The 15425-nt window shown below is 39.2% G+C and overlaps 1 long non-coding RNA gene across 2 annotated transcripts in view; it reads right to left on the reverse strand.

Annotated features, from left to right (window-relative positions):
- The window catches only part of LOC149241355 (uncharacterized), a 73868-nt gene extending 60542 nt beyond the window's left edge, over positions 1-13326 (reverse strand). The window contains exons 1-5 of one of the 2 annotated variants that reach the window (XR_016245616.1): positions 13027-13326; positions 12775-12948; positions 12417-12517; positions 12152-12230; positions 11985-12063 (exon numbers count right to left, since the gene is read on the reverse strand). This is a non-coding gene — a long non-coding RNA (uncharacterized LOC149241355). Of the gene's footprint in view, positions 1-11984; positions 12064-12151; positions 12231-12416; positions 12518-12774; positions 12960-13026 lie in introns of both variants that reach the window. The other variant, XR_016245615.1, reaches the window with a different exon arrangement.
- Positions 13327-15425: the final 2099 nt, after the last annotated feature.

Raw genomic sequence — 15425 nt, forward strand, 5'->3', positions numbered from 1 at the left:
AAACACAAAGGTTGGGGCAACTCATGTACCACAATTGCTCCACCCTACATTCATACACTCAAATATGTGGACATCCCTCATCATTACGACCCTTGAGCCCATGGTGTTTGGCCTTGAGACCCCTGTGTCACCATCCACCTCATCATTCTCCACATGACACCTACCAATTGAAGGATGTACCTTGAAAATGTCCTTCCCTTTAGGAATTTGGAACACCCAATAGGGTTCTTTATTAGCCACTCCTACCCAGGAAGGTAACACCATTACATGATCAAAGGCCTAGATTTGGAAGGGAAACCCATTATGAAGTCTCATTTCTTCCCTTGATTAACAAGCTTATTTACTCAATTACACCAATGAATTATTGTGTCTAAAGGTGAGGAGATGCATTGGATCTTATACAGGATTGCAGGGGGGTTTTCACCCTGGACTTGGCCTCCCTATACAGGATCCAAGCGCTCCAAAGGATAACAATGGCATTTGTAGGGTGCACATTGAGAACCATGGGCCTCCATTCATCTAAAGCATTGATTTCCATGCAATGGCTTCTTCAACACCATTAGTATCTTGTTAGTTTCCCTAGTTGTTCGAGAGATGATGCACTTGGACCATGATGCCCTAGCTGGCTACACATTGCACCCAACACTTGGCAGTTGATCCAAGGCCCAGCAGAGGTTATTTCTTTCCTAGGGATACATGGGAGGGCATGTATCATCCTTGAGCCCTCATTGTTGGAGCATCGACTTTATTTTGAGCCACTTTGAGACTCATTTTGGAGCCCCAAACCCAAAATTGGGGTCCCAGAGATGTTTTGCAACATAATGAGTACATCACCCTCTTCATCATGATTTTTGAGTCCCTCTACCATAGTTCTAGCATAAGAGGCCTCGACGTTGCTTCTTTAGGCCTCTTTGCATGCATGACGTTAGCCTTGTGTGGGCTTAGGAGAGGCATAAATTAAATTTTAAAAGCTATCATGGTTGGCTTGTAACCATGGGTGGGTTAATTAGCATTCAAGACATATTACAGGGGCTTGTTCATTTGTAATTCAACCTCACAGATCTTGTACATATTAGGGAGACCTCATTTGAGATCTCGACATCACTCTTTGGATTTTCAGTCTCATTGGCAATTTCAGACCTACAATTTTGGAGAGGATCTTTGGTTAATGGATGCATTTTTATGTGTAGATAAATTGTCTCATTTTTGGAGCTTCTATTATGGATGGATACACTCTTCACTATCTTGTAAGTGCTCCTTTATGATGAATTTCTGATTTTTGCTAATGTTTAATGCATGGAATAATGTCTCATAGCTATTAATGTGCCTTAATTGTTTAAATATTGTTTCAAATTGTAACAATTGGGAATTTTGCATGTGCTACTTTTTTTATAGTGGATGAATGAATGTTCCAAGGGAATTATTGCATTTTATCCTTGAAATTCCATTAACAAGTGTCTAAGAGGTAAATATCTAAAGGGGTAGTGAAAGTTTGTTCCTTTAGGTCTCCCTGAAGAGAGAATTGCAAGGGTCTAGGCACTAGTCAAATTTCCTTGGTGGTCACCAAAAACTCAAATTATTTCTCTTTTAACCTATATTTTCGTACTCTTAAGGATAAGGAGGCCTTAACTAGGGCTTGGTGCGAAATTCAAGGAGGGTACTCTTTCAATAATCTAGGAGCCTAAACATCAATGTTAGGTGTAAGACTACCTCTTCACCAAATTTGGTGGGCACCCACCTAGATTTCATCCATAAATTTGAAAGCCCTAGTTTTCATACCAAGAGGGAACCCTAGTAGGCTAATCGTTCAACTTGGGGACTGTTTGAGGCAAAATTTTGGTACTTGTTGAAGTAAATTTATCATTGCCTTTTCTCTCATCTACCTTAACCTAGGATATTACGTATATCTTGTGTTCTATCTCAACCCTAGGTTTCGGGTAACCTTGTTATAAAGGGTTTTTTCATGGAAGGTATTTCTAGCCTCTCCCAGAGCTTGCACCTTTGTTGAACTTTCCATCAAATGAGCTACCTTACCTCACTTCAAACCTATCACAAAGACATTCATCACAAGTGAGTAGTAGTGGGACTCCTCCCATTAGTGAAAATCTGAGAAGAGTAGGGGACTTGGGTTGTGGTGACAGTGGGCCTCTGTCCCAAGTGTTGTTGTGCCCTCTAGCTTTTGCCTCTTCACAAAGCCTGCTAGTTTGTGCCACAACGGTGGCCAAGCAGAAGGGCTAACTTGTGCAAGGTTTGCAAGGTGCCCTAAGACAGCAGTTTGAAGAGACAAAACAATTGTAATTTCCTCTTTGTGTATTTTGTTTTACGAAGGATTGTAAAGGGCCACTTCCCCTGGTACGGGAGCAATAAGCTTTCTTATTGAAGGACTAATAAGAAATAATTTTAGGGTGTTAAATTCTGTGTCTTGTGCATTGATCTAATTGTTGGTATATTCTTATGTGCAAAAGTTTTAGAGTTATGCATTCTCAATGTGTTTTTGTTTTCTAGTTAAAGCATAGACTAGACTTGGGATGCATGGATTTCGAACATACTAGATTGCATCCATGTTACATTCACTTTCATATCTAATAGAATGAGAGCACATCCTTCAGGTAGACTCGAGGGTCTATTAAATTATGGAGGACTAGTTGTAATAGGGTTGGATAATATTCTAAAATTTATTCTTCGCTTTTTAACTTCTAATTGCCTATTGAGGCCTTGATGAAGAATGATAATTGAACAATTCATCCACAATTTTTCTCTACTTTCTATTGGCTGATATTTTTTTGTTTATATTACAACTTTCACTCAATCAAACCACCTAATTTCCTAGCGATTTTGGGTTTGTCTTCCTTTGATTAATGAAGTTTTTGTCCACGGGCTTAGAAACACAAGGACACAAAGGGTGGGAATTTCCAAATTATAAAGGCGTGACCAAAAGGAAAAGGACAAACGTTTGATTCCCAAATGAAGAAAAAGACACATAGGCCCCACCTAGCAGAGGATTCGTTAACAAAAACAAAGGCTAGAAAAAGGCAAGGAACCCTCCAATAAACCAATTCAATTAGATGTATGTGTCCTACACATTAAACCAAGAAGTCAAATTCAAAACTTTTGGTTGGCCCTTCTTTTGGATAGAGAACAGCGGTGACAATAGTATTGGAATGGCTAATAATATGATGTGATTAGTCAATGTTGGTAAGTGTCCACTACAATAGAAAGACCAATTAAATAAATTAAATTAAGGGTAGAAAAAGAGATAGGAAAAGAATAATGAACCATTGTGTCAAGTTGGAGAACTTTCCAAAGTCATTGGGCAAAATAGCATGAAATGTCAAATTTTTTGTGCTATATTTTTCTCGTCGTCAAGGGAAAATGACCTATATAGTGAAAACATGGTTTCTACCACTAATGAACCCAACTATTTGACTCTTCACCAATATTTCCTTCACACAATGGGGTAATGATGAAGAGAAATGATGATTGGGTGATTATAAGAAAAGAGGAGGAAGGATGTGCTTCCGTTTTTACCAACAAGTAAACTAGACCTGTGCTCTAACATCGCCTATAGCAACAAAAAACATATTAGGATAAGGAGAAGATGGATTGAGATAATAATAGTCAAAGGTAGGCCAAAAGTCTAAATGTTTGTTGAGAGGCCCAAAAAGAGGGCTAAGAGGCTAAAGGGAGGCCGAAACGCCAAAAGAGGGGGCAAGAGACCAAAAAGAGATGCCATGAGGCCAAAAAGGGCAATAGTGAGGTTGAAAGGGAGACCAAGACACCATACTAGGAATAGACCAAAAGAAGAGGTTAGAGATTGAAATGGCATTTGAGAGGTCAAAAATGACCATGCAAGAGCACCAAGCCCCCAAGTTTTTCTAAGCCAACATTTTAGAAAACAACCAATGGACTTGCCACTCATAAAATAGAAAAAAACAAGAAAACTTTCCCTCATTGCATTGGAGGTGCCCAAAAGAAGTATTAGAATAACTCAAGGCAAGGAAGCCAAAGTAGGAAGGCTTATGCTCAAGGCATGGAGGGAAGGAAGTGTCGAGTGACAAATAGCAAAAGAACAAATGACTAATGTAGGGTTTGGCACATGTGGACCACAAACACACTTTCAAGCACAAAGGACAACAAATTATAGATGAGATAAAGTCATGAAACTATGATGGGCAACACTACAAGAGCAATGGTTCACACTAATTATGACATAAAAGCGTGTCATTGGCAAGGCTAAGACTAACTTGGGGATGCAAACAAGCCTAAGAGGTAGGGCACACAATGGTTTTGAGTCAAAGGTTAGTTAGGGTGAGGCATACCATGTGGGCTATGCAAGTGGGCAAGCTATTGCAAGAAACGGAAAACCAAAGAGGGGAGAATGAGCATATGGAGGAAGGTTGGAAAAGAAAGTTGTAATAGCTTCTAGGCTATTGACAATGATAATAGGATAAATACCTTCTTTATAACCTTCATGGACGATTAATGGATCAATGGAGGCAATGTGCAAAGTAAAGTTGTACAAGTTTCCACGCCACTAACAGTGATAGGAGGATGTAATCTTGCCTATAGAAAGGGATCTACTAAACTACCCTACTTATTAAAAGATATAGAACAAGAGAAAAATAAAGAGGGAACAAAACAATGTAGTAGAGGATTCCCTTGGAAAAGAGCAAAGGCTACAAAGAAAGCAAATCAAGGTTAAAGAAGGAACAACCAGAGAAGCAAGGCCAAGTGAGTATTAGGGATTGGAGCAAAAGTTGTCTTATAAATCTAGAGAAAGGAAAAGAGGCCTCACCAACATGGGTGAGAGTAGGCATGATAATTGTTTAGGTAAGGACAATGCTAGTCAAAAATAGAGGAAGGGCATAAGAAATCTAATGCACCAAGGGACATGGAGAGAGACAAGGTCCTAAAATGAAAAGGAACAAGAAGGCCTCTTTTGTTAGAAAATCAGAAAGGCGGAAATATTTTATTTATATTGATAATTACTTGTGATATTCTTATGTTTTATTATGTTCCTCTTTTATCTGTAGTTCACCAAGTAATTATCAAAACAATAACACAAAGATCACAGACACCAGATGTAGGAAAACAGCTAGGGAAAACCCCTATCTAGGGAAAACCTAGTCAACAACTCTTCCTTAATAGTTTCACGAGATAATCCAAGACTCTTGACCTAGACATAGTCTTCCTCCACACCAAGGCAGCCTTTTCTTCCTTCAGTAGATGATAACCCTTTCAGTAATAACTTCGACCTAACTTGCAACAGCAACAGAACTTCGACCCAGCAGTAGCCCAACAAAATCTTCGATCTTCTAGAAGTAACCCAACAATTTTACACGTCTCAAAGAGATGTTCTAGAAATCCGATCTTCCAGCAATCCTTCTACTTCTTCTACAACTTCGCACTTTTTTTGCTCCTTCTCTTGGATATCGAACTACTCCAATATATAGCCTTCTGATGAGGTCGAATTACCCTGTTTGAGGCTGAATTGATTTCCTTGAGGTCAACTTGGTGTGGACGTGACAAATGACTTATTTTACTCAATATTAATTCTTTTTACATGATTCAAAAGCCCAAGAAGCGTCTCTTTAAATGGAAAATGACTCTAATGACTCAGTATAAATCCTAGAAGTCCTCAATGGGGAACTTTGACCTAAAACATGATGACCCAAGCATGAAACCCATGCTTTAATGTGTCACAATAATAATTAAAAAAATTCTATTTTTCATTCTTTTGATAAATACATTTCATTATGACTCAAATACAATTATGAAGACCGAACCTAGTTACATTCTTCAAAATCTTTCTCAAAACAATGCAATGTGGACTTGGGACAAAAACCACAAGGGTTAGAAGAGATACCAAAGGATTCACCAATGAAAAAGGCCTTGTTGGGAGACAAGGGGAGCAATTATTTAAAAGGGAGGGTAAAGGAACTAGAAAGGGAATGGGAGGGGGGGAAGGGTTTTTACCTAAAAAGCAATGAATGCAACCCACAAATAGTGGGATTCAACCACAAGGAACCCACTTAAATTATGAACTAGTTCAAGACTCTAATGTGGGGACATAGTGGGGTAACAAAAAATGTAACAAATAGTTCAGAAGTCAAAATACTTGTCACAATCTAAAGGAAGCAGATGGCTCAAGAGCTAGCTTAAGCCAAGTAAGGTACAAGGTAAATATGAGGACAAAGCAATGATAGGCTAAAAAGAGAAGATTTAATAATATAGGTTGTTGGAGTTGTACTTGTTTCGATGCGTTTTGCTTCATGTTTTCCATGTTTTGCATATGTCATAGTAAAAGAAAAATAATTACGTCATTTATCCACTCCTTTCACATTAGCCTATTATGTTTAGATGAGTTAGTAAAAACACCAAACTGAAAGAAGGGGGATAAATTCCTTCACAACCATTGAAAAATCCCAAAACAAAATTGAATTGGTTCCTTAGGCCATTGTCTGAGATGAGTTTAGCAAATATATTATTTCCTACAAATTCATTGACCTCCCCTTGCAATAAACAAAGTCATTGAGCTCCCCTTGCAAAATATAAATAATTAAGTTGTAAAAATAAGTAAGAAAGAAAGATTTTTGCAAGTTTGGATGTCAATCTCATTTATGGCAACAACAAATAATCCAAATAGTAGGCACACAAACAAAGCTTGATTCAAATTAGTTAAACTCTAGGTAGCAAGTAGACAAACCGACCAAGATGCATGACTTGCACTCATGCTTTAAAAAATAATCCATGAGGGAAGTGGGATATATGATTGGACAAAAAGCAATCCAAAAGAATTAAATGGGATCTGATAGAAAATGATTGTGTATGGGGATTCATGAGGGAACACATATTTACCTCTCATTTGGGAAAATATATTTGGTAACTAGTTTAAATCTTATAGCATTCAAATATCAAAAGCTTCATTCTGAGAAAACAATGTTTAGTTTGAAAATATGGAGTCTGATGCCATGATTAATGAGGGAAGCATGTATAATAAATCTCATCTTGTTAGTACAAAGATTCAAAGCCTTTGAGCACCAAGTGACTTGAATGAGTGGCATAAATTTGACATTTTATTTCAAAAAAAAATTGACATTTAATTTAAAAAGAAAATCCTAAAATCATCCGGCTAAAATAGAAAGTATATTTATTTGAATTAAGGAAAGCTCCAATGCAAAAGATATAGTCAGACTCAAGATGGATGGACTACGAAAAAATGAGATTATGATGTGCATCACAACTCATGCTCCTTCATAAATAATCTCTACAATGATGGATGGAGGGAAACGCATTTGAGATTGACTTGAGGACCCTCTTGAAAAACAAACTAAAAGTGCATCTTTTCAATGGATTGGGAGAACAAGACTATAATTGATACAAGGAAAACATTATCTGATTTCGCTATTCACGAGATTACAAGCAACACCTACGCAAAAATTAGAGATTACCATGTAATAAAAGTTATAAATTTCAACTTTGGTGTGTTTAGAAAAACTCCCATCACCAATTGAGTTAGGTTGATCACCATGTAGAATATGCACTATGCAAGTCTAGGTCAATTTTGTGAACCCAATTTGCAATTTTTTCAAATCCTTTTCTAGTATAATGTGATTTGATAGGTATTTTTTTATCTTTTTAAAGATGGGTGTGAGTATGGCCAAAATAGTATCTATGCTCAAGTTATGGTGAAAATTCTCTATTATGGTTTACAAATTCACATAGGCTTCGCTATAAAAATACAAAATCAAATTATGATATTAAAATGGTTTTGCGAAATTCACCTAAGCTTTGCTATAAAAGTACAAAATTTTGAATAGCATTTATATAGTTGTTATCTAGAGTTCATCTCTATGACTCCTACAATTGGATAAACACCTTTTTTTTTGTTAAGCTTGGCAGATCCATCCATTTTCTATTATATATAGGAAAATTTACACCACACAGGTTGACCAGGTGGCCTCAACTTGCCCCAAGGGGAAACCAAGTCTATTGGCCACCGGTTAGCGTTATAAGCCATCCAAAAACAGAATTTTTCAGTCTTTCTAGCCAAGCTAGATAAGTCTCAATCTCATGTCCAGATACTACATAACTCTAAAAACTAGCGTATGCAACAGGAAAATTAAAAGCTAACCGCATAAACAAAAACTATGCATGGGGAGTCTAGTCCTTTTGCTCATCTAAGACAGAAGCAACAGGAGCAGGATCTTCAGCAGTCGCCCCTGGCATTCCATACATCTCCAAAACGCAAGGGATGTTGTGGTCGATTCGATCCATCCTGATGTCTTTTGTGCAACTGGAAGAGGATTTTCTCCATATCTTTTTTATAGTTTGGCAGGCCCTACACTGTAACCGCCATCCCCACAAAGATTTTTTCCATTGCTTTTCCAAGAAGACTCTTCATTAAGAAGTACAGAGAAAGGGTGTGTTTAAACTAAGTAATTCTCCCACAGGTATTCCCTGGGTCTAGGACCAACGTCCTCCAATTGTCGAGTTCTTCCTCTAATTCACTTTCCTGCTTAATCTCCGCTTCCCAATCTTCAATTAGCTTTTGAATTTCCATGTCTGTCCCGTCTCGGTATGCCGTTGTTGCCTCTGCTATGAGGTTCTCGACAAGCTTACGACCCTTGCGAGCTTCTGACGTGCTCAGCCCCTTGTCTGTCCGGGAGCTGGACCTCTCCTACCACGCCCTCGTCCTCTCGCTGCTCGAGCCATAACCTGTGCAGTGGAGCCCTGTTGACATCCAAACAAAGTTAGGTTCGTCAAACCTTGCTCAACATCCCATCTGTGCCATTCATATAGTGTCGCTCTTACATACTTCTCCACCTAAGTGTTAAGGTAGCCCAAAGCCTACAAGTGGCCAAGGGAAGTGGGTTTCAGACTCTTCTCCCAGGGCTCCTCATAGTACCCCTCCCCCTTGTTATGGCTCAATTGTCGATCGTCCCACTGCATCTAGAGCCAAGCCCACAGGCCCGTCCAAAGCCTGGCAGGACACCTGCAATTATACCCACTTTTTGCACCCTCAACCAGCAGATGCGAGCCATGGCTTTGCTTGCCCCTCCACCCAGATTACTGCCCGGGATCCCTAGCTTTGCCCTCAGTGCTATGCGGGTGCCCAGTTTCCCAAGGATCTCTCTGCATCCTACTGCCATGGCTGAATTCCCATCCCCCTGCCCTCATCTCTTTCGTGCCTCTCTCTTCAGCACCCAACCCCCCAAGAATGGCAATCCCACTATCCCTTATTCCCCTGGCCTGAGAGACTAAGGATAGACCTACATATCTTCTCAGCCTGCATTTGCCAATTCCGCAACCAAGGTTCTGGTTCGATTGGGATAGAATCAGAACGCAGAACCAGGCCATGGCATACCCTTTCCGCCCCCAATGCATCCCATACAAAGCTAATCCCCATTGCAACGGTCGCTTGCCCCTCCCTTCCCCCAAGCCAAATCATGGAATCAACACAGGAGCAGGACCAAATTACATACCGGGAATCCATTTCTTGTCCGCAGCCAAGGTTCCTTGCTTGCCTTCACCCCTCCCCAGCTCTGAGTCGCCTCCCGTCTCCACAACTGCTCTCTCCTATCCTGCACGTTGAATGCCTTAACCTTCTCCGCCACCCTTCCTTATTCCTTTCTCTGCCACCTTGCCCACTCACCATCCATGCATTCATTTTGAAGGACACCACACCCCCTGCCTTGAGCATGTGGGGGGAAACGGTCATTATGGCCTTCGTACTACCCATATCACCTCCCAACCTAGCCTCTCTAACATCGACCCGCATCCCGATCAAGAGCTTGGATTGTCTGGTTTCAGCTTTCTTGGCTCTGCCTGACGTCTTGGGCCAAAATTGCCTCCAGGGTTTCAAATGTTGTATCCCATGGTCGAACCGGCCATTGCTTTTCCATCATGTCCTGTTGACGCTTACATCCCCAGTTAACCAAGAAATCAGCCCCTTTGTTTCCATCTCTCCAGACATGTTTGACCTGTATATAGTCAAATTTGGGAATGATTTCTCCTATCTCCTGGATAAGTCTTGCAGTCCTCCAGCTTTGGCTAAGTTTGTCCCACTTAGTGCCATTGTTTAATTTTGCCACTGTATTTATAACTAGGCTTGAGTCCCCTTCCACTTCCAGGTTTCTATATCCCATTCTGACAACTATTAAGAGGCCCTGTCGTACTACAGCAAACTCTGCCTCATTGTTACTGGCAATCCCACAGCTCTCTACATAGATGAGACGGGTGTTAGCCTGGGGGTCTCTAAAGAGGCCACCAAGACCTGCCTCTCCCAGGTTTCCTTTGGAAGCCCCATCAAAGTTAAGTTTTATAAACCCTTCTTTCGGGGGGGTAAAATGGGACCCGGAGGTCATGCCTACGTTGCTTGTCTTCCATGCTTTGGTGTCGATCATCCTCGGGGCTAGATTTAGCTTTTGTAAGATTCGGGCTTCTTGGGGCGGCACTTGCCAGTCCTCTTTGTGCCATGTTTCTGCCAGGATTGTTTCCCTTATATTCTGGACAATACCTTCCCATACTTTTTCCTGCGGAGTTACTTTGTTCTTGAAGATTCTATGGTTTCGTTCCTTCCATATGGCCCAGAGGGTGAATCCTAGGCCTAGGCTCCAAGCCCGATTTACTACAGGGCTGGAATAGATATGATTTCGCCACAGGAGAATTGTTCCTTTGATATTGTTTTGGTCTCTGTCCATCCTTTCAAAAACTCCTTGCATTTGCCTCCACTTCTGTTCTGCAAACTGGCAAGTGTTGAGGATATGTTCCATGTCTTCCCAGTGTTGGTGGCATAGCCAGCAGAAGGAGGGCCCCTGGAAGCCTCATTTCTGCAACTAATCCCAGGTCAATATGCGTCCTTTACTAACCATCCAGAGGAAGTGGGTTACCTTTGGCCACCACCCACCTTTCCAGATTTTTTTCCATATGATATCTTGCCCTTCCTGTTCTTGTCTAACTTGGATATCGTAGGCTTCGCTTATGGTGAAGGTACCTTTAGTGGTGTAGCCCCATCTCAAGATGCCCGGGTCTTGACGGATTGTTATTTGCCTTGTCCTTAGTTCTTTGTCTAGGTTTTCCCATTGATTTGTTTCTGCCGCTTGTTCCCAGTCATCTTTTGTCTTCCATCTCCTCCAACTTTCCGCATCTTGTTCTTCCTTCCAATAATGTTTCACCACATGCATATTACTATCCTTGGTTTGCTGGTATATCTCCCTGAGTTCCTATCTTTCCACTATTTTTTCCCTTTGCTGCCAAGATTCCGTCCAAAATCGGGTCGTTTTGCCATTGCAAACCTCCCAGAAGGCATGCTATTGGATAAGGTGTTTGTTCCGGGTTACCAAATTCCACACCGTAGATCCCTTGGGAGGGTCTTGATATCCTCATTGAAACACAAATAGTCGTATTTAATTGTGAAAAAATAAGGATTCTTAACTCTATTAATGATCAATGGCTACATTTATGACATCAAATAATTGGGGTGAAGATGAATTTAAAATGCTAGTCTCTCTCTGAGCAAAGATGAATTTACAACCCTAGTATCTTTGGGGACTTCAGGTGGCATCTAGTTCTCCTCATCCTAACAAAGTTGTGCACCACAAAATCCAAGCTTACACACAAAGTAGCACTAACCGACCTCATCCCAATCATGACCACCCACACGAATTTTTCTGACCCAAAGAGGGAATATGAGATGCTGAAAAATGATAGACATTCAACAATCTTTAGGGAAAACATCTCAAATAAATGAGCAAACTGAAATTTGACATGCACAATACATGACATTAATAAATTTACATAGTTGGCCAGTGTAATCATCTATATCATTTAGTGAAATTTCAACAAAAATATTTCTAAATAATAGTTTTAACCACCAATTAAATCAATAGAAAATTAGCAATAGGAAGAATAACCTAATAACCTATGGAGTTAGTTATAGAATAACCATCTAAACAATGAATATGAAAAAAAAGTCTACCTACCTGATTTTGACTGGTAGTCTGATTGTATTATTTATCAGCATTTCTCCTTCTTCGGCATGTGATCTTATCTTTGCAATGACTGGAAAGAAATATTGAAAAGGAATCAATCTCCAAAGTGATAACAATTATATATAGATGATATAATCAACCAAAATAAACAAACTTACTTAGGAAAAACATTGGACAGTTTTTATTTTATTGAAATAAAACATCCCTTGTCTCATCTTTTTCGTCGAACCCTATAACCTATTGCAAATCAGAGTTCATTTCAAATCAGAAATCAAGCCAAAATAAATAACAAAGAACTATCAAAGAAATTAAAAACAAATAAGCACCATTTTGAAATGAAATAATCAATAAAACCATTTATTTTATGATTGAAATAATCATAGAAAAAGTTTAACCTCTCCTACACTATGAAACAACTCTTACAGCTATAAGCATATTAATCCACCAAGCAAAATCATCTATCAAGTTCCTCCACTCCAATGGGTTTCATCTCCACCCATCCTTCTTCCCTTCTGTAGTACATCCTGCAATCAAATAAATCCCCCAATCAAACAAATGCAAATACACAAGTAAAACAACTCACAATATGCTATTAATCTATATAACTTCTGGTTAACCAACCTTAGGAATATTTTTAGTGAAATTTGGTAGAACAGATTTCTAAATAGTTGTTTTACATCTGTTTAGCAAGACTTTTTCACTGGCTTAACCCCATCTTCTATGGGTTAGCGGTTCACCTAGCTGGAAAGTACAGAAAAGGCTGCATGGATATGGCACATACCTACGCCATCTTCACACAAAAGAATATTAAAAGATCTTATGTAAACCACCAAAATGTCGTAATCTCACAGCCTGACCCCCCTGTCCTCAATTTCACTGACAAAATAAGTACGAAAGGCTTTCGTGTCCTCTTTTTCCTCCAAGACACCCAAGTAAGTATTCTTCATCCATTCCCCTGCAATTCCACTGCAAACGATTTGTGAGCGGGAGAGATAAGTATAGTGACACAGCTCAAAAAAAAACCAAAACAAACCTGAGCGGTCATCTTCGATTCCTTGTGGCGAGCCCCGCTCTTAACCTCTTTACCTGTTTCAAGTATTAACCAACATGCAAGCAACTGCCAAAAAAATATGAAAAGCTGCAAATGGTCTATATCATAGGACAACTATCGCTGCTCTGTGAAAAAAATTAAAGCCCTATGAGTGTTAAATAATAGATAAAAACGTTTAAACTCCAGAACCCTATCAACGATACCGAGAAACATCAATTTAGACCATATGCAACAATATAAAATATAAATGCCCCAGCAAACAATGAGCATAGGGCAATACTGAATAACTCTACGGGGTACTCTATTTTCTAAGTAATCTAAGAAATGAATGCCTGTCTACGTATATATTGAGGAATGGGAAAGGAAGAATCGATACTGCTTCTTACCTAATGTTGCTCGCTTGACATAATAGAAAATGAATAAGACAAAAAGGCGTACGAACATCCTTTGGCACGCTCGTACTCTTCTCCAGCATGTGTTCTCATCTCCCCAACGCACTGACAAACATTTAAAGTTTAACCACGACAAACATTTAAAGTTTAACTACCACCTTAGACAGAGTTGACAGAGAAACCCAAGGATAAAGAGATATAGAAAGAAATGAGAAAACACATTACAGATTCAGAAACCGTAGCTTATTGTGTCATATTCTCCCTCCATGGCGAGCCCTTCTCTACTCCTGTTGCAAATTTATCAAGCAGGTCGAAACCACGAAGCAAGAACCGCCAAATAGAATAAAAGCACAATCTCTACCGTGATAGCTCTTGCAATTTTCCACAGCTTCACTGTGAAATAGAGACAATGAATAAAAACTGTTGAACAGTTTAAGTTATCTGCATAGCCATTGTCTACCAGTCGGCTTTTAACTGTACAAACTTACTAAATATGCTGAAAAACTTTTCAAAGGCATACCTGCTCCTCCAATTCAATGGATAATAAGCATTTCATCTCTAGCATTCTTCTCCTCTGCATAACAACAAAAAAATAAAATATCTTGGGCAAACAATGCAAGAAGACATGAAAAAAAAACAATCAAAACGGAAAATCAAAGGAAAAACCTGTAAAATCCAAAATGCATGGCCATCTAAGTCACCTGACACGGGGATTCGGGACACGTAGGATTCGAGATTCGTGGTGTCGGATTCAGACACGTTGACCCCCCGGAACAGGGCACGTTAGGACACGTTATATATTATTTTATTAAATATATATATATATATATATATATTTAAAAAATATACATATATATATTTAAAAAATATACATATATATTAAAAATTAGATATTATCATATTTCTTACACAAATTTTAATTAATGATACAAATTTATTGATTTCAAACATAGATCTTCATCTATAGCTATTAGCATTCATAGTACATACAAAATTCAAATAAATGTCAGTGGTACTGGTCACATAAATGATAAATCTATTAAAAATTTAAATTATGATTCATAATTCATAACTGAAAGACAACTTACAACTACAAGATAGTAAGATAAACACACTGACAACTGTAGTTTTCTCGTTAAGTCATCAAATCAAAATGTGTTACATAGGTAGTGTTGGTGCAATGCCAATGGAAAATAGAAATAGAAAATATAAAACAACTACAGGTATACAAGCCTCAAGGCATCAATCAGCATCAGAATCAGCATCACTGTCCCCATCATCATGGTCCCCGCCTCTGCATCTGCTGGTATGGAGGTTGACCCCTCTAAGTCATCAAATCTAACAGGCTCTAGCACTGGATCATTGAGATCCATGTTGGCCAATGCCAACTCAACAGTGGTGTCCAGACGCATATCATCAGGAACAGTGTTACTTGGGAGCGGGAGCGAAAGCGAGGAGTGGGAGTGAAAATGGGAGCGGGAGCGACATATTCAGAAGCTCTTGGTTTGGTGCTCTTGATTAAATACGGGTTCCATACCCTAATAAATGAAAAAATTCAATGGAAACATTGCAATCCCCCAATCCTAAAATCCTGAAAAACTGATAAGTTTGCTGGATTTTGAATGAAATCTAAAATTCTACTTTCTCCATATGAAATCCAATGAGGCCGGAACCACTCTCAAACATCCTGAGTCATTTCATGGTAATGTTAAAAATTTAAGTAAAAGGATGAAAATGAAGATTAAGGAGAATGTCACTTTTACTTTAAGAATTTAACATTACCATGAATAGCATATCAATACTAGGGCCTAGACTTGATCATGAAGCTGCCAAAATGCTTTACTCCTTGCTCCAACAGCACAAATCACTTGCCAAATGACAATTTTAATGAGCAAACACGCCCTTTTCATTCCCGCGCTGAGCTTAGCGAGTCCTGGAAACCGGACACGTGTCCTAAAATCATGACACGCTTTTGAAAATCGCGACACG

Source organism: Pinus tabuliformis, chromosome 8 (genome assembly GCF_031772625.1).
Source record: "Pinus tabuliformis cultivar Carrire ecotype Pingquan chromosome 8, CPIR1, whole genome shotgun sequence".
Classification (NCBI taxonomy): Eukaryota; Viridiplantae; Streptophyta; class Pinopsida; order Pinales; family Pinaceae; genus Pinus; species Pinus tabuliformis.